Source organism: Pan troglodytes, chromosome 5, assembly GCF_028858775.2.
Source record: "Pan troglodytes isolate AG18354 chromosome 5, NHGRI_mPanTro3-v2.0_pri, whole genome shotgun sequence".
NCBI classification, from domain to species: domain Eukaryota; kingdom Metazoa; phylum Chordata; class Mammalia; order Primates; family Hominidae; genus Pan; species Pan troglodytes.
This window is the reverse complement of record NC_072403.2, coordinates 145,420,143-145,439,910: the sequence shown is the minus strand read 5'-3', so window position 1 is coordinate 145,439,910 and position 19,768 is coordinate 145,420,143.

Sequence of the window (19,768 nt, the reverse complement as noted above, 5' to 3'; positions counted from 1 at the left end):
ACTTCTGTTTATGTCTCTACTATAGCCCTTGTTGGAGTTTTGTTAGTTGTTTTTGTATCTACTGTTTTCATTTGTTTTTAGAGCCCCTTAAAAGCAGAGACCATGTGTTCTTATTTATTTTTGTATTATCAGTACTTAGCACAGGATGTGCCTGTGGTGTTTTTTAAAGGTGATTTATCAATATTTTGCTGAGTAAATGAATGAATTGATGAGTGATTGAGGTACATTGTAATAAATGAATTGTAGATAAACTGAGACCAGGTCAATTCATTTATATTCACTTACATGGCTAGCCTTTAAGTTTCTGTTTGAGATGGGCTGTCAGGAGCTTAAACAAATTAAAAATAAGAAGAAACAATACCCCAATTAGGAAAATGTTCCATAGTGTTTAGTTTAGTATACAAAATGGAATTAAAAAGAGGCACCCTGGAATATTATAACATGTAACTCAAGCTATAAGTTCATTTTGTCCATAAGTCTCAGGTGTGCTATATTTTGGAGGACAATCTAGGTTTGGTGGTCAGCAGTGAGAATGATGACTGATTTCTGATGGTGGGTTATCTAGGTGGGTGAAGTAGAAAATCATAGATGCCACTTCATGGCTTTTTGGGAGACCCATTTTTATCATTTTTATTTTAAAAATGATAATTACTCTAAAACTTTTAGACCTCAAGATATATTTCTGATTAGGCACAAGTAACAATTGTAATATAGTAAAACTCAAATTAAATAAAATACCTGTAGTTTTGTCTTTGCTTCTTTCTTCCCCCCTCCATCCCCCAGCAGAATTGAATATTTTTGGATTGTTTATCTGAGTGCTGGTGTCTGATCTTGGTAAACTTGTTGACTGTGCTTACTCTGTGGGTACAATTATTTGAACAGAATCAATTCTAGTTTTTTAAATGGGCAGTTTTACTTCCAAAAATTATAAACCATTTGCCTACTGGGATTTGTTACAATTATCTAAGTTGGTTTACTTCTTACAAAAATTATAATCCTGTGTTTCTGAGACCAATATTTTATTAATACCTGAGGAATAAGATAGATTCTCATTCAGCCCTTTCCTAGTGATGATTCTTATCCTTCCTAATCTTCTTTGGGGAGTATGTAAGGAATCACCCAAGGTTGTTCCTTTTATTGCTGTTTTGAAATGTTTAGCTCTGTGCCCAGAAATTGACTATGCACAAGGTATAGGAGTAGAATATACACTCTTGATAACCTGGCTCCTTGGTCATTTGAACTGTATCTTGATATTAATACAGGAGCTACCAACAGGTTAAAAGGTACCTTAAAAATTGAGATAACCCTTTTGAGAAAAAAATATTAAACAGTTTTTCCCACTTCTTTTTCTTAAAACATTCTTTGCTCTGTTTTTAAAAGTTACCTAATTCAACAGTCACCAAGATTTCAGTATAATGACCCAGTTTCAAGTTTTCTAATATCAATGAACAATTATAAACATTCATAAAGTAGAGTAAATGGTACCATGTAACCTTGATATAACCATTACTCAGATTCAAAAACTATCAATAGTTTATATTTGCTTGCCTATCACTTTTTCCTTTTTTTTTTTTTTTTGCTGAAATATTTGAAAGCAAATCTTATATTATTTCACCTCTACATAACAATGTTTTAACATAACCACAATGGCATTATAACACTTAACAAAATTAAAAATTGTTCTTGGTCCCATATAATATTCAATTAATAACTGATTTCCCAGATTGTATCAAAATAGGTTTTTACTGTTTTTTGTAGAGGTTGCACACATCCAGTGTTGAAAACATAGCCGAATTCCCACATAATACACATTGATTAGGAACATGAAGATATATTACCTATGTGAACTTGGTAAAACTTTTAAATATAATTGTGTTTTGCTATTCTCCATATCATCAACATATATTTAGAAAACAATAGTGCATATGTGTGGTATTTTTCAGATTACACACAGTGTTAGATGACCATATGTATTTGTAGTATTTGTAATAATTTTGCAACCCCTCTGTAGGCTGTGAGTCTTTGATCTAGACTAGGTATGTTAAATGGTTAGAGAAAATGCTAATTTAGATAAAGATTTGTATTTATTTTGGGATTTGTTATGTTGTTACTGTATTTTGTTACTGGTTTCATTAAGAATTATAAACTATCCTCTCTTGGTGGAATTTTAGTTATAACCCTGGATTATTATTCTAGTGATTTTCTAAGGCTTAATGCTATGGAATACTTAATACATGAGATAATTTTAGATCTTTTGGCATACTAAAATCTGAGAGCTTCTTTATACTTGATTTTGCACTATTCCATTTTTATAATACTTGTTAGTTACTCATATATTCCTAAATTGTGAATTTTACATTATTCAAAAGTTATTTTTATAATTAAAACGATGCTTTATGAATTAAATTCTAAAAATTATAATCTTAGGGAACTGAAACTTACTCATTGTAGAAAACTTAGAAACTACAGAAAAGGAAGAAGATGATCTCTTATGATCTGGTGACCTACAGAGAGCCTGTTAATATTTTGAAGTACAGCCTTCCAGTTTTCCCTGTTATAATTTGGCTCATTGGGCCTATACAACTAAATATTCTACTTTTTCCTGTTTCATTAACTATGCTTAGAGATGTGGTTTTTACAGATGCCATGATATTTCACCATATTTCACTTAAACATTATGTCTTTGCTGAGCCTATAGTTATTTATAACTATTATAACTAAACCAATAATTATTGTTCTATGATTTCATCTAATTATTTTTAAAAATAATTTAAACTTATTTAGTAATTATTAACTAGTGACAGCTCTTTTAAACTAACTGTACTGGATGCTTTTTTGTTGTTGTTTACTTTGACCTCCAAATCGTGAGAACCTGTTCTATGCCTCTCAAGGTCCTAGGCACGTGACATCTGCTCATTCCTTTTTCTCACCACCACCCTTTACATCTTGTTGCATTATCCCCCACCTTATTACCCCAAGGAACTTTAAGTTCTCACTCAATCAAGCTGTCCCCAAAATATTTCCAACTCTTATTTTCTAACTGAGATGCAGTCCTATCATTGTATATCCCGAACAACGCAAAATGTTCAGGAGAACAAAATGGACTTTCAGTGACCAGAATCTATTTTTAAAGGGCAGTTATAGTTACGCAGGCAATTTTCCTTCATTAAACAAATAACTATCTAATAATTTGCCCTGAACATTTTCCAGGACTATCTGTGGAGTTGCTAAGAGGTAAGGCAAAGAAATATATCAGATACTTAGCACAATGCTTGGCACTTATAGTGCTTAATAAAAGATGATAATGATGGTGATGATGATGATGATGATGATGGATACATCTCCTTCATGAATATATTGGATTGACCCTTGTGAAATTGGCATTTTCATAAACCAGTGGTATATCAAATTATATTCCATATAAGATGTTAAATTATGTTCAACACATTTTGAGAAAAACCTCTGAGTTGAAAAACAGACGAAACTTACTAAAAAAAAAATATACTCCACTGAGAAAGCTCTGTGGGCTCTATCAATTATTTTACTACTACTAATTATTATTAGTATTGTATTTGTATACATGTTCTTCAACTGCAAAACTTGAGTCTAGTATACACAAATCCCTCCTGTTGTGAATAATCTGGAAAAAATAGGAGCGAGAGGGTTAAAATTTTAGATTGGGGAAATAAAAGACAAACCAGGAAGGGACTTAGAAAGACAAAAAACGAAGGCATGATAAAATAAACCAGATCTTGGCCCAGCGCAGTGGCTCATGCTTGTAATCTCAGCACTTTGGAAGGCCGAGGTGGGTGGATCACGAGGTCAAGAGATCAAGACCATCCTGGCCAACATGGTGAAACCCCATCTCTACTAAAAATACTAAAATTAGCTGTGTGGCGCCTGTAATGCCAGCTACTCAGGAGACTGAGGCAGGAGAATCACCTGAACCCGGGAGGCAGAGGTTGCAGTGAGCAGAGATCGTGCCACTGAACTCCAGCGTGGCAACAGCACGAGACTCCATCTCAAAAAACCCCCAAAAAACAAGCTGGGCACAGTGGCTCACGCCTGTAATCCCAGCACTTTGGGAGGCTGAGGGGGGCAGATCACCTAAGGTCGGGAGTTCGAGACCAGCCTGATTAACATGGAGAAACCCCATCTCTACTAAAAACACAAAATTAGCCGGGCATGGTGGCACATGCCTGTAATCCCAGTTACTTGGGAGGCGGAGGCAGGAGAATCGCTTGAATCTGGAAGGCAGAGGTTGTGGTGAGCTGAGATCGCACCATTGCACTCCAGTCTCGCAACAAGAGCAAAACTCCGTCTCAAAAAAAAAAAAAAAAAAAACAACAAAAACAAAAATAGATCTTTTTCAGAATGACACCTGGGCAGCTTAAGAAGCAACTAAAAACCTTGACATAAAATTATCATGAGCTGAGCTAGATAATAAATTTGGACCCTTACCTTACACCATAGAAAAGTATGTATTCACAATGGGTTAAATAGATTAATGGCCTAAAACCAAGACCTAAAACTATAAAACTCCTAGAAGAAAACATAAAAGAAAAGCTTAAGGACATTTTATTTGACAATGATTTCTTGAATATGACATCAAAAGCACAGGCAACAGAACTAAAAATAGACAAATGGGACTACATGAAACTTAAAACTTCTGCACAACAAAGAAAACACTCATCAGAGTGAAAAACAACCCTTGGAATGGGAGAATATATTTTCAAATCATATATCTGATAAGAGATTATTATTCACAATATGTGAGGAAATTCCACAACTCAATAACAACAACAAATATAACTCCGTTAAAATATGGGCAAAGAACTTAAATAGACATTTGTCTAAGAAGATATATAAATGGCCAACCAGTATAAGAAAAGATACTGACTGCAATGGTTAATACTGAGTGTCAACTTGATTAGATTGAAGGATGCAAAGTATTGATCCTGGGTGTGTCTGTGAGGGTATTGTCAAAGGAGATTATCATTTGAGTCAGTGGGCTGGGAAAGGCAGACCCACCCTTCATCTGGGTGGCCACCATCTAATCAGCTGCCAAAGTGGCCAGAATATAAAGCAGGCAGAAAAACATGAAAAGACTAGACTGGTTTCGCTTCCAAACCTACATCTTTCTCCCATGCTAGATGCTTCCTGCCCTCGAAGATTGGACTCCATGTTCTTCAGTTTGGGACTCAGACTGACTCTCCTTTCTCCTCAGCTTGCAGATGGCCTGTTGTGGAACCTTGTGATTGTGTGAGTTAATTCTTAATAAACTCTCCTTTACATATACATATATACATATATATACCTATATATATACCTATATATATACCTATATATACCTATATATATACCTATATATATACCTATATATATACCTATATATATATACACACACACACACACAACTCTCTCTCTCTATATATATATATAATTAGTTCTGTCCCTCTATAGAGGGACATATATGTATACACACACACACACACACATATATATACACACACACATATATATATATAATTAGTTCTGTCCCTCTATAGAGCCCCGACGCCCTGACCAATATACATTTTGGTATCAGGACTGTTTCTAGAGGAACAGAATATTAAGAATGGAGTTATTTCACTGGTTTTGGGGTTTCTGGAGTTGGCTGCTTAATATGATTAGACCAAAAAATGCTAAGGACTCTACTTCTAATAGTATGAAAACACTGATAGTGCTTGGCGGAAACTGTTTAGACAGTTATGCAAAGTAAATGCATTTAATACTCCTGATTCACCACTCATGAGAGGCAAGGAGTTTAATGACTCTATACATAATATCTTTGACCATATGTGGAGAACCAAGGAACATAATGAAGTTGATTGGTTGCTCCTAAGTTCAGTGGACAAAGTGATGAAAGAAAATGATGAACTCAGGGATTCTGCTTCAGAAGCAGATATTGAGCCTCAAATCTGCTAAGATTGCCCTAAGTGAGAGTAAGAGCTCCTGTAGAGAAAGAGCTGAAATTGGGGAAAAACAGACACAGACTCTTATCATGTGAGTGGCTGACCTGCAACAAAAGATGCATGCACAGCCTTGCCAGGTGTCCACTGTTAAAGTGAGGGCACTGATTGGAAAGGAATGGGACCCTGTAACTTGGAATAGGGATGTGTGGGAGGACCCTGATGAAGCTGGGGACACTGAGTTTGTAAACTCTGATGAACCTTTTTTGCCAGAAGAAACAGCTTCCCTATCCCAAGTAGTGGCAACATCCCCTCCCTGACCCATGCTGCCATCAGCCTTTCCACCTTTGTCTAAGGAGATAAACCCTGTGCTGCTTGAGGCAAGAGTGATGGCCTCCCCTGAGGCAGTTCTCAGGCAAGATGATGTTGATTCTCCTCAGGAGCCACCACAAACACTCCTGTTTCCTTCTAGACTAAAGTGCTGGTGGGACCCTAGAGGTAAGGTTCAAAGTGTGACCCATGAGGAGGTGTGTTACACTCAAAAAGAACTGCTTGAGTTTTCTAATTTATATGAGCAGAAATCTGGAGAACAGGCATGGGAATGGATATTAAGGGTGTGGGATAAGGATAGAAGGAACATAAGAGTTGGATCAGGCTGAATTTATTGATTTGGGCCCAATAAGTATGGATTCTGCATTTAATGTTGCAGCTTGGGGAGTTACAGAAAGGTTCTAATAGTTTATTTGCTTTGTTAGCTGCAATATGGATTAAAAGATGGCCCACTGTGACCCAGCTGGAAATGCCTGATCTCCCTTGGTTTAATGTAGAGAAAGGGATCCAAACACTTAAGGAGATCGGTATGGTGGAGTGGATTAGTCACTTTAGACCTACTTATCCCAGCTGGGAGGGTGCAGAAGATATACTCTTGACCAATGCCCTGTGAAATAGATTTGTGAGGGCAGCACCTGCATCTTTGAAGAGCTTTGTGGGTGCTCTGCTCTGTATGTCAGATCTAGCTGTGAGAACCACAGTCACTCAACTACAAAATTTAAATACAATAGGAATAATTGGATCATGAGGTGGCAGGGGCCAACTGGTGGAACTCAACCAACAAAGGCAAGGTGGGCATAGCTACCATCATGGACTGCAGAGGCAAAGCAGCAATCAGAATAGTCTGACTCGTGTAGAGCTCTGGCATTGACAAATTAATCATGGTGTTACTATAAGTGAAATTAATAGGAAGTTTACTGCATTCCTACTTAATTTATATAAGCAGAAAACTTCTAGGTCACATGGACAAAAGACTAATTTGAATTATAAAAACAGGTCATCATGGCCCCTTAATCAATTTCCAGACTTGAGCCAGTTTACAGACCCAGAACCCCTTGAATGAAGGGGAGGCTGAGTCCCCTTGAGGAAGGACCCCACTATATTACTGACAATTTATGCAGTGAATCTTTCTCCCATCCATTCCCAAGGAGACCTTTGGCTCTTTCCCAGGGCATCTGTGCACTGGGAAAAGGGAAATGATCAAACATTTTGGGGACTACTGGACACTGGCACTGAGCTAACATTGATTCCAGGGGACCCAAAACATCATTATGGTATCCAGTAAAGTAGAGGCTTATAGAGGTCAGGTAATTAATGGAGTTTTATCTCAGGTCTGACTTACAATGGCTTCAGTGGGTCCCTGGACTCATCCTGTGGTCATTTCCCTAGGGCCAGAATGCATGATTGGCATAGACATACTTAGCTGCTGGCAGAATCCCCACATTGGCTCTCTGACTGGTAGGGTGAGGGGCTATTGTGGTGGGAAAGGCCAAATGGAAGCCATTAGAGCTGCCTGTACCTAGAAGAATAGTAAATCAAAAACAATATCACATCCCTGGAGGGACTGTGGAGATCAGTGCCACCATCAAGGACTTGAAAGATGCAGAGGTGGTGATTCCCACCACATCTCCATTCAACTCTCCCATTTGGCCTGTGCAGAAGACAGATCAATCTTGGAGAATGACAGTGGATTATTATAAGCTTAACCAAGGGGTGACTCCAGTTGCAGCTGCTGTACCAGATGTGGTTTCATTGCTTGAGCAAATTAACACATGTCCCGTTACCTGGTATGCAGCCATTGATTTGGCAAATGGCATTTTCTCCATTTCTGACCATAAGGCCCACCAGAAGCAATTTGCCTTCAGCTGGCAAGGCCAGCAATATACTGTTGGGAACAGGCCCCCCAAAATCTGGCCATAAACTGGCCCCAAAACTGGCCATAAACAAAATCTCTGCAGCACTGTGACATGATGGCCATAATGCCCACGCTGGAATGTTGTGGGTTTACTGGAATGAGGGCAAGGAACACCTGGCCCGCCCAGGGAGGAAAACCACTTAAAGGCATTCTTAAACCACAAACAACAGCAGGAGTGATCTGTGCCTTAAGGACATGCTCCTGCTGCAGATAACTAGCCCAACCCATCCCTTTATTTCGGCCAATCCCTTTGTTTCCCATAAGGGATACTTTTAGTTAATCTAATATCTATAGAAACAATGCTAATGACTGGCTTGCTGTTAATAAATACATGAGTAAATCTCTGTTTGGGGCTCTCAGCTTTGAAGGCTGTGAGACCCCTGATTTCCCACCTCACACCTCTATATTTCTGTGTGTGGGTCTTTAATTCCTCTAGCGCCACTGGCTTAGGGTCTCCTCGACCAAGCTGGTCTCGACAATATACCTTTACTGTCCTACCTCAGGGGTATATCAACTCTACAGCTTTGTGTCATAATCCTATTTGGAGAGACCTTGATTGTCTTTCACTTCCAGAAGATATCACACTGGTCCATTACGTTGATGACTGATTGGATCCAGTGAGCCAGAAATAGCAAACACACTGGACTTACTGGTGAGACATTTGTGTGTCAGAGGATGGGAAATAAATCCTACTAAAATTCAGGGAACTTCTACCTCAGTAAAACTTCTAGGGGTCTAGTGGTGTGGGGCCTGTCAGATATTATTTCTAAGGTGAAGGATAAGTTGCTGCATTTGGCCCCTCCTACAACCAAGAAAGAGGCCCAATGTCTAGTGGGCCTATTTGGATTTTGGAGGCAACACATTCCTCATTTTGGGTGTGCAACTTCAGCCCATTTATCGAGTGACCCAAAAGGCTGCTAGTTTTGAGTGGGGTCCAGAACAGGAGAAGGCTCTGCCACAGGTCCAGACTGCTATGCAAGCTGCCCTGCCACTTGGGCCATATGACTTAGCAGATGCAATGGTGCTTGAAGTGTCAGTGGCAGATAGGAATGCTGTTTGGAGCCTTTGGCAGGTCCCCATAGGTGAATTACAGTGGAGGCCTCTAGGATTTTGGACCAAGGCCCTGCCATCTTCTGCTGATAACTAATTTCCTTTTGAAAGACAGCTCTTCGTCTGTTACCAGGGCTTTGGTGGAAATGGAACGTTTGACTATGGGTCATCAAGTCACCATGTGACCTGAACTGCCTATCATAAGCTGGATGCTTTCTGACCCATCTAGCCATTATGTGGGTTGTGCACAGCAGTATTCCTTCATCAAATGGAAGTGGTATATAGGCGATCCGGCTCGAGCAGGTCCTGAAGGCACAAGTAAGTTACACGAGGAAATGCCTCAAATGCTCATGGTCTCCACTCCTTCCACCCTGCCTTCTCTTCCCCAACCTGCACCGATGGCCTCATGGAGAGTTCCCTATGATCAGTTGACAGAGGAAGAGAAGAGTAGGGCCTGGTTCACAGATGGTTCTGCACAATATGTAGGCACCACCCAAAAGTGGACAGCTGCAGCACTACAGCCCCTTTCTAGGACATCCCTGAAGGACAGCAGTGAAGGGAAATCTTCCCAGTGGGCTGAACTTCAAGAAGTGCACCTGGTAGTGCACTTTGCATAGAAGGAGAAATGGCCAAATATGCCTACATCTTTCTCCCATGCTGGATGCTTCCTGCCCTCAAACATCGGACTCCACGTTCTTCAGTTTTGGGACTCCGTTTGGCTCTCCTTGCTCCTCAGCTTGCAGACAGCCTATTGTGGGGCCTTGTGATCATGTGTTAATACTTAATAAACTTCCCTTTATATATATATATATCTCCTATTATTTCTGTCCCTCTAGGGAACCCTAATATACTCACCATCAGTAATTATTAGAGAAATGCAAATCAAAACCACTATGAGATATCACCTCACGCTCATTAGCATGGTCACTATCAAAAGAACAGGAAAATAGCATGCTGGCAAGGATGAGGAGAAATTGGAACTTTTTGTTGCACCATCATGGCAATGTAAAATGGTGCCGTTGCTATAGAAAGCAGTATAAATCTTCCTTAAAATTTAAATTTTAAAATTTAATTTTAAAAATTTAAATTTAAAATTAAGTTGCCATATGATCCAGCAATCACCCTCATGGGTATGTATCCAAACAAATTTAAAGCATGATCTTAAAGAGCTATTTGCACGCTCATGTTTATTGCACACTCATGTTTATTGCAGCATTATTCACAACAGCCATGAGGTACAAGCAACCCAAGCAGCCATTGATATATGAATGCATAATAAAAATGTGATACACACACACACACACACACACCACACACACACACACAATGGAATATTATGCAGCCTTAAAAAAGAAGGAAATCATGTCACACGTTATGACATAGATGAACCTCAAGGACATTATGCTAAGTGAATAAGCCAGTCACAGAAGGGCAACTACTGTATGATTCCATTCATATGAACTATCTATAGCACTGCAGTCAAAATCATAGAGACAGAAATTAGAAATGTAGTTGCCAGAGGCTAGGTGGATAGGGAGGGGCATTAGTGTTTCATGTGCGTAGAATTTGTTTCACACGATGAAAAAGTTCTAGAGCCCCGTTGCACAATAATGTGAATATATGTAACATCACTGAACTTACACTTAAAAATGGTTAAAATGGTGAATTTAATGTTATGTGTCTTATTACAATAAAAAAGTTTGATGCTGAAGCACATCTCATCTCTTCTTATACATGTCCAAAGTTTAAAAGTACAGCTTTGGGTTGTGAGTTATTTAATCAATGAAGACTCCAGTTTCACTGAAAACACAGATGATGACAAAAATGATAGGACTTAATACCACCAAAATTTCACACTTCTGGCCATCTGCTTTTCAGAGTCAATGAGTCCTGAAGACAAATTAACATGTGGCATATGAAAGAAAGGCAGGAAAATTGGGACTCTGCCCAGACCTTCAAAGACTAGCACTATCCATTTTGTTTGAAAGCAGTTCTTTTATATATGGACAGGTCTTTCACATTCCAGGCCAAACTATTTCTTTATATAAACAATCTCCTGTAGCCTAATACATCCCATGCTCCTCTGTGATAACTATTCAGCCTCAAGCACAGTAACCCGAGTGCCTGATTGATTGCACTTCTGATCAATTCTTTTTGTATTTGGCTTTTACACCTGACTTACTGTTCCTATGTGAGGTACAGGATAAGTTAGAATAAGCAATGAAATGTAAATCTTCATAGAGCTACAAATGCTGAATTCTTTTGTCAAGAGATCTATACACCAGCAACCAAGGGCATCCCTGGCATTTAAATATAGATCAGGGTCTGCACCAGCAACAGGAAGAGTATCTGGGAACTTGTTAGAAATGCAAGTTTAGCGCTTGTAATCCCAGCACTTTCAGAGGCCAAGGCAGGTGGATCACTTAAGGCCAGGAGTTTGAGATCAGCCTGGCCAACATGGTGCAACCCTGTCTCTACTAAAAATATAAAAATTAGCCGGGTGTGGTGTCAGGCGCCTGTAATCCCAGCTACCTGGGAGGCTGAGGCACAAGAATCACTTGAACAAGGGGAGGCAGAGGCTGCAGTGGGCTGAGATGGCACCACTGCACTCCAGCCTGGGCTGGAATGAGACTCCATCTCAAAAAAAAAAAAAAAAAAAAAGAAAGAAAAGAAAAGAAAAGGAAAAAGGAAATACAAGTTTTGGAGTCCCTCTTCAAACCTATCAAGTAAGAAGCCCTGAAGGTGGAGCCCTGAAATCTGTATTTTCACAGCCCTCCAGTTGATTCTGAAGCCAGTTGAAAAAGCAATTGCAACAAAAGCCAAAATTTAGAAATGGGATCTAGTTAAACTAAAGAGCTTCTGCACAGCAAAAGAAACTATCATCAGAGTGAACAGGCAACCTACAGAATGGGAGAAAATTTTTGCAATCTATCCATCTGACAAAGGGCTAATATCCAGAATCTACAGAGAACTTAAACAAATTTACAATAAACAAGCAAACAACCCCATCAAAAACTGGGCAAAGGATATGAACAGACACTTCTCAAAAGAAGACATTTATGTGGTCAACAAACATGAAAAAAGCTCATCATCACTGGTCATTAGAGAAATGCAAATCAAAACCACAATGAGATACCATCTCACGCCAGTTAGAATGACGATCAATAAAAAGCCGGGAAACAACAGATGCTGGAGAGGATGTGGAGAAATAGGAACATTTTTACTCTGTTGGTGGGAGTGTAAATTAGTTCAACCATTGTGGAAGACAGTGTAGTGATTCCTCAAGGATCTAGAACCAGAAATACCATTTGGCCCAGCAATCCCATTACTGAGTATATACCCAAAGGATTATAAATCATTCTACTATAAAGACACATGTACACTTATGTTTATTGCAGCACTATTTACATTAGCAAAGACTTGCAACCAACCCAAATGCCCATCAGTGATAGACTGGATGAAGAAAATGTGGCAAATATACACCATGGAATACTATGCAGCCATGAAAAGAATGAGTTCATGTCCTTTGCAGGGACATGGATGAAGCTGGAAGCCACCTTCTCAGCAAACGAAAACAGGAACAGTAAACCAAATACCACATGTTCTCACTCATAAGTGGGAGTTGAACAATGAGAACACATGGACACAGGGAGGGGAACATCACACACCAGGGCCTTTCAGCGGGTGGGAGCAAGGGGAGGGAGAGCATTAGGACAAATACCTAATGCATGTGGAACTTAAAACCTAGATGACAGGTTGATAGGTGCAGCAAACCACTATGGCACATGTATACCTATGTAACAAACTTGCACGTTCTACACACGTATCCCAGAACTTACAGTAAAATTTAAAAAAAAACAAAAAACGCAAGAACATTGAGAGCCACTACCATAGATCTTTTCCTGTGTGAAAGAGGCCAAATAAAATCCAAGTCCTACCAGCACATGTGTGAAGAGTGACAGCAGGTGGCAGTGTTCGACTATTTCTACCTTTTCTAGAACTCTATTCACCATGGAGCAAATGAAATTTGTCACAGGTTACTGGTCATTTAGTGAAAAAAATAAATTCCATTGCTGTTTTCCATTTCAAAAAAGAAAACTAATTCTCTGTAGATACAGAACCAAAACCTAAAAATAAAATATACACTTTTTTCCTTTTTTGAAATTTAACTTTGGAGGTATTTTTTAAACTGTATTCCATCAAGGTAATAAAATGCCTCTGCTGGGACCCTCCTAGTTGTATTCACATGAAGTCAACAAGATTTCTTCCCACCCCCACCCCATGCCCTGCCACTCTGTACTATTTTCTATTCTGTGCAGCCATGACTTTTACTTGCCCAATTTATTAATATATAAATATCAGTGCAAACACTGAACTTAAGGATAGTTTATATTTTGAAAAGGGTTCCTTGCAGTGTAGGCCAAAATATTGACCATAGTCCATGGGAGGATGGACTTGGAAAAGAACTATCGTTGTCTTAAGAGATTACGTGACACATGCATGATTTTACAGCAAGAAAGTGAGGAGTCAGGCTTTCCATCCAAGCAACTGATTCTTTTCCCCACTAGTGGAACCAACACCAGTTGCTTTCTGATCCTCAGTGGCCACAGGGATTCAGCCTGACCTGCCCAGAGCCTTCTTTTTTTTTTTTTTTTTTTTTTTTTTTGAGACAGAGTCTCACTCTGTCACCCAGGCTGGAGTGCAGTGGCTGGATCTCTGCTCACCGCAAGCTCTGCCTCCTGGGTTCATGCCATTCTCCTGCCTCAGCCTCCCAAGTAGCTGGGACCACAGGGGCCCGCCACCATGCCCAGCTGATTTTTTTTTGTATTTTTAGTAGAGACCGGGTTTCACCGTGTTAGCCAGGATGGTCTCAATCTCCTGACCTCATGATCCACCTGCCTCGGCCTCTCAAAGTGCTGGAATTACAGGCGTGAGCCACCGCGCCCGGCCCCAGAGCCTTCTTGAAGGCTGCCCTCTGAGTGACCCTTCCTAGATCCCAGAGACTGGCCCACTGCACTGGGCTTGCTCAAAGCAGGACCAGAAAGACCATACTGAGCTCCAGACATTGCCTCGTCCCTTTCACCATACTCTCTAAACACAAAGAGTTTTGAATTTTAACATTATTGTACCCTTAAGAGCTTTTCTTGATAAATGGCTCTTTGGATGACATGTACAATAGCATCCAATGCCTTCTCCAAGACGAATGACTACTGTAATAACAGCAATACACTTAGGGCAATTCCGCCTACAACTGAAGCTTTTGTTTTCTGATGTTCTTTTATCCCTAACATCAATTTGTTCCTGTCAGCAAACATAAGCTATCGAGGCAGAATTTCATGTACAGAAGGCAATGTTTGGTCTTCCCTACTGGCATGTTAAATACATTTTCCTGATGCAATGTTACATTTAATGTTGTGCTGCTGGGGAGAAAAATTCATCAGTGTCTCTTCAGCTCATGATCCTATCTTGTCTTGAGATCACGTTTCATTATTCCTCAAGCCAAGAATACACGGCGTCTGGTCTATGGCCAAATAATGTGATTCTGGGACATAGATTGGGATTACTGAAGATAAAGTGGCCTGGCCATGAGGCATACTGTAAGAACACATGTTCTTATTAGATTGCATCCCATCTCTGCGGTGGCTGCCCTCCTGCCAAGACTGAATGCTACTAAGCACATACCTCCCCTCAGCTCTCAAGTGAGTCACAAGTTTGCTTTCATTCCAAAAGCAAAACATAACAGTGAGAGAGGCCCAGGGCCACTTAAGAGCTACAAGCTGTTGGTTCGTATGGGGACAGAGCCTGCCTTCCAGCTGAGGCAGCACCCCAATAATGCCAAGTGGCGCCTTCAGCATTCTCACAGGTGCAAGCTATTTCTTCCTGAATGAATCACCGAGTCTCCTCTCAGTTCTTTGTGCTACTCACTGTTGCTTACATCATAAACACACGGAGGCTGCAAAGCTTCACACTTTGTTCCAAACATTTAAAAGGAGCTTTTAGCCTGTCTCCCTCCTCCTTATATGGCAATAACTGATCTCTGAACCATTCTCAGCTCAGGGCCTTATCTTGGAAAGGACCATGGAAGTCAAAGGCAATATCAATAGCTGAAGACTTCCAGTGGTTTTTTTAACGGACCAGATATAATAAGGCAGGTATATGGCCAACCACTTTTCAGATGGAATTACAGAGATGAGACCACAAGGAGGAACTCATGAGCCTTAGGAGTACTTTAACATCCAATAGTGAAGTCCACTTGGTCTTAAGTGAAAGATCTAGGAGGCAGAAATGGCTCTGTAATTTTATTCTTCCATTTGCAATCTTCCTTATCCAAAGTGCCTTAAGGTTATGGGCGGGTCTCATAGTTTCTTAAGGGCCCTAAGGTTAGGGGAGGGTCTCATAGTTTCTTAAAGTGTAGAGTGCAGAGTACCTGTGTCAAAATCACTGGAAGTTCTTCTTAAAGGTTTATTCCTAACCCCCACCACATACCACTCACTTCTCAGTGAACAGAATCACTCAGTTTGGGGCCCCAGGCATCAGCATTTTAATGAGATTCTTGGGTAATCTTTTTGGACACTGCATTTTGAGGACCATTTATTTAGGCTCTTAAGAGACTTTCACACTACTGATAACAATGTCATTCCCTGAATAGTTGTCATGGAGTATGATGAGCTCCAACCATGCCTTCAATTAAACCCTTGGGCAGAACTGGCACTCAGAGGTGGTTGTTCTTACTATGTATATATCACCCACTGAGACACAAACCTCTCAAGGGCAATAATTAGGTCTTTTACTTCCTTTATTTTTTTCAGCAATGGTAATGACAATGCCATTGTAAGTAAACAAGACATATAATCTTGTAAAATTAGATGTAAAACAAGGCATATAGTCAGTAAAATAAGGCAGAGAAAATTATTTGAACTTATTGTATTGCATTTGAAGGACATTCTACTGGTATTCTGTTGGAATAGGTCTTGCCTGATTGCCTAATTTCACTGAAGCCCACAAGGACGTGGCAAGGTTGACAAGCGGGCTTAACTGGCTATTGGCAAAGTTCTGTTAAGAGGACAGTCCTTACTAGCTGAGTTGAAACCTGAAGTGACCCAACAGAGGTCCAAAGGCTAGAATACAGCCTGACATACTAGGTGTTCAATAAATGCTTGATGCATAAAAATGAGAACTGTGATTCTATTGCTTTGCAATATTTGCTGATTCACAGTTTCCTCATATTCTTGTGCAGTTATTTTATTCTTATTATCCTGTATATTTGCCTTAATGATCAGAGAGTTATAAATAACAATGAAACTTAATTTGAAAAAAATTCATTGGCATTAATTAAGGGAAAGGGTCACAGTGAATTCTATCAGACATTACTGAGGCTCCCAGCTAAAGAGCCTAACTTAATACCGCTTAGACAACTTAAAACCTTAGATCTAAGCAGAAACCCTAGGGAGAATAAGTTTTAGAGAAAATCAAAGTGCTCAAACCTCTAGGAAACTATCCCCAGAACCTTTACTACTTCTCTTTCTATACACAGGCACTATCTCAAATATGGTAGTTGGACAAGAATATTGCACATGTATTACCACATGCAGTTCTAATGCCTCCCTCTATTTAGAATGCAAGCTCAGTGAAGACAGGAACTAAAAATACACTCAATAATCCTCATAGACACAAATAAGTTAGAGTCTAAGTAGCTCGCAAGCAGTTGATGAATACCTAAATACTGGAATGAATGACAACCAGGATTCTGGCAAAAAAAATAGCCAGGAAATCTCCTCATGCCAAGAGGGGTTTGCCGGATAGTAAGGAGGATCCTCTGAGGAGGGGCCAGTGGAAAGTTCTTGCTTGAAAAAAGATTCTGAGCTGAATGCTTACTTATTCCCAAGGACCAGCCTGACTCTGTATGTGCCGTTCTGGAGGAAAAAAAGAAAGGAAGGAAAAGGAAAAACAAGAGCAACAAACTCTAAGTGGCAGCAAACAGATTTGAGGCAAAGGCATCTATTTGTGCTCGTTCATACAGCTCTTCAGCCTCTGTCCTGTGCCTGCTGCAAATGAATGACCCCTTCCCTTTGGGAAACAGGTGTCTCCTGCCAATTAGGATTTAAAAATCAACAGGGGCTTCTTAAGAGAATGATGACAAGTCTAATTGCAAGAAGCAGCTGTAGAGCCCTTGGCTACACTAGGGCTGGTTTTATTAATCCCCATTTTGCTGGGTGCCTGGAACTGAGCTGGGGTCAGCTCCCCTGTCACAGGGTCGAAGCTGTAAAATGTAGGGCGAGTATTTAATGACCTGAGCTCAGCAGGAGGGATTAGAGTGCCCTTCCCTGACACAGGGAGTTGGGCGTGTAAAAGTCAAGTGGACACAAAGGCACTGTCAACAAGAGACAGCAATTCAAAGGGTTGCCACCACTAGAGAAAGGGACCAGCAGGCTTACACAACGCTCTGTTATTTATTTGACTTTACCGTGTTTACTGGTCTGTTGTCTGAACCCCACCTCTCTCTCCAAGGGAAGAACCTGGAGTTTCTTAGGAGCGTGGCCTCAGTATGATTACTGATGTTTGCTTTTGCAAACATACGTATCCTTATAGTGCATAAACCCTGGCTTGAAGAGATCGAAAAAGTGTGGTAGCATAGTACACCATCTGTATAGAACTGGCAAAGCAAAGCAAGACAAACAAATCTGTGCATTTGAACGGCCTATTGAGACAGACATTTTAAAGATAAAACTGTTGACTTGAAATAGTTTCTTAAGATTTCCTAGTGGCAGAGCCTTCCTAGAGTCCCCCTTCTATGGGTGTGTTCTTTAGGAAGCATGTACATTCATATGTGCTCATATGCATATATATATATATATATGCATACATATGCAAATAGCACCTCTCCAGCAAGCCCTCCTTACCCTCTGTGCTTCCGTAGTACAACATTCCTTCGAGTGCCTTTACTATTTGCTTTTATACCCAGCTCATTCATTACTAGAGTGCAAACTGTGAGGGTTCATTGTGTTTTAATTGTCTTTGTATCCTTATCTTCTAACATGGTACCTGACATATAGCAAGTGCTCAATAACTATTTCTTTGAACTACCACTTCCCCAATCAGGAGGTGGGGAAACTACCTGCCAAAGAAATGCTAACAACTGCCAAGGCAAACATACTGTAATCATGCGGTTCCCTTGCCATCTAAGAAGTCATTCCTCTAAAATGCCAGTGACGATAAGAAAGTCCAAGAAACATTCCTCCAGAAACACATGCAAACATCCACTGTGGAATGCATTGGCCTTCTCTCATAAGAATAGCTCAGTGAGAGCCCAGCAGAGAGGAAAATGAAACCAGAGGCTAACATTTGCTCATAGAAATGTACAGACCTTAATTTAGGCAGTGCTGAAAGGTCAGGGTCAAGTGGATGAACAGGATGAAGAGTTTTCTATAGGGAAATTCTGCAAGTCCTATGAATACGTTTAGGTCTACATGTAGAAACTAGGCCATATACAAACAAAATCTTTTAAAACTAACATTTACTGGGAATTTATTATCTTCTGTTCCGGTCAATAGAACCCAGAGAGTGTTGGTCCCACAGTGCCACGCTAAGAGGTTTCCACTTGGTCTGTTAAAAGATCCTGGCATCACGCAGAGAGACAAGCTCAGTTCTGTTCCTTATCACCCCAGTGGGCTCATGCAGGATGTATTAGAAGGACAAGGACTTCAGGAAACAATTTAACTCTATTAATAATCATCTTGGCAAACAGGAATTAAAATCTTTAATTAGAGATATGGCCAAGGGAGTGAATTAAGGGAAGTTTTGAAGAACATTTTATATATAATATTGATAAGCCTGGAAAGAAAAGGGAAAAGTAACAGCCAATACTAAGTTAAAGTTCGATAGTTTGGAGAACTAGGTGGATGGTATGGCATAAACAAAGATATGATATGGCATAAACAAAGATTGGAAGGGGAAGAGATGTTTCCAGTTTGGAATTTCAAGTGAAATGCTAAATTTTGGAGACATGAAAGAAAAAAATTTTAAGATAAACTTGTAAAAAGCTGACAGATATTACCCTGGGGTCTGACCCTATAATTAATAAAGAATGTTTCCTAAATAAACTATTTTAACATAATATTAGGTTGATGCAAAAGTTAATTGCGGTTTTTGCCATTAAAACCTAGATCGATATGTAGAAAAACAAGCCTGTATAAAGTGGTAAAGATTCATCTTATAATTTCAAATAATGTGAATATAGCATAAAAGGAAGAGACCAACACACTGAATCCCAAATATACAAAGCTAAATGTGTTGCCTGAGGAAGGAAGAACTTTGGAAGAGCTTTGCTGGTCCAGGCACAGTTTCATTGAGCAAAAAAAGGCCTTACAAAGGATTTGGGGAATAGTTGTTTTGTGTTGTGTTGGTGGCAGAAGCAGGAGAAGGGTGCAGTCTGGGAGGCAATGTTTTGTGTGGGTGACAGGGTGGGTTGATTTCAGCCTTAGAAGCATATTCTCTAGAGAGGATGTGCCACTCACTGGCTGAC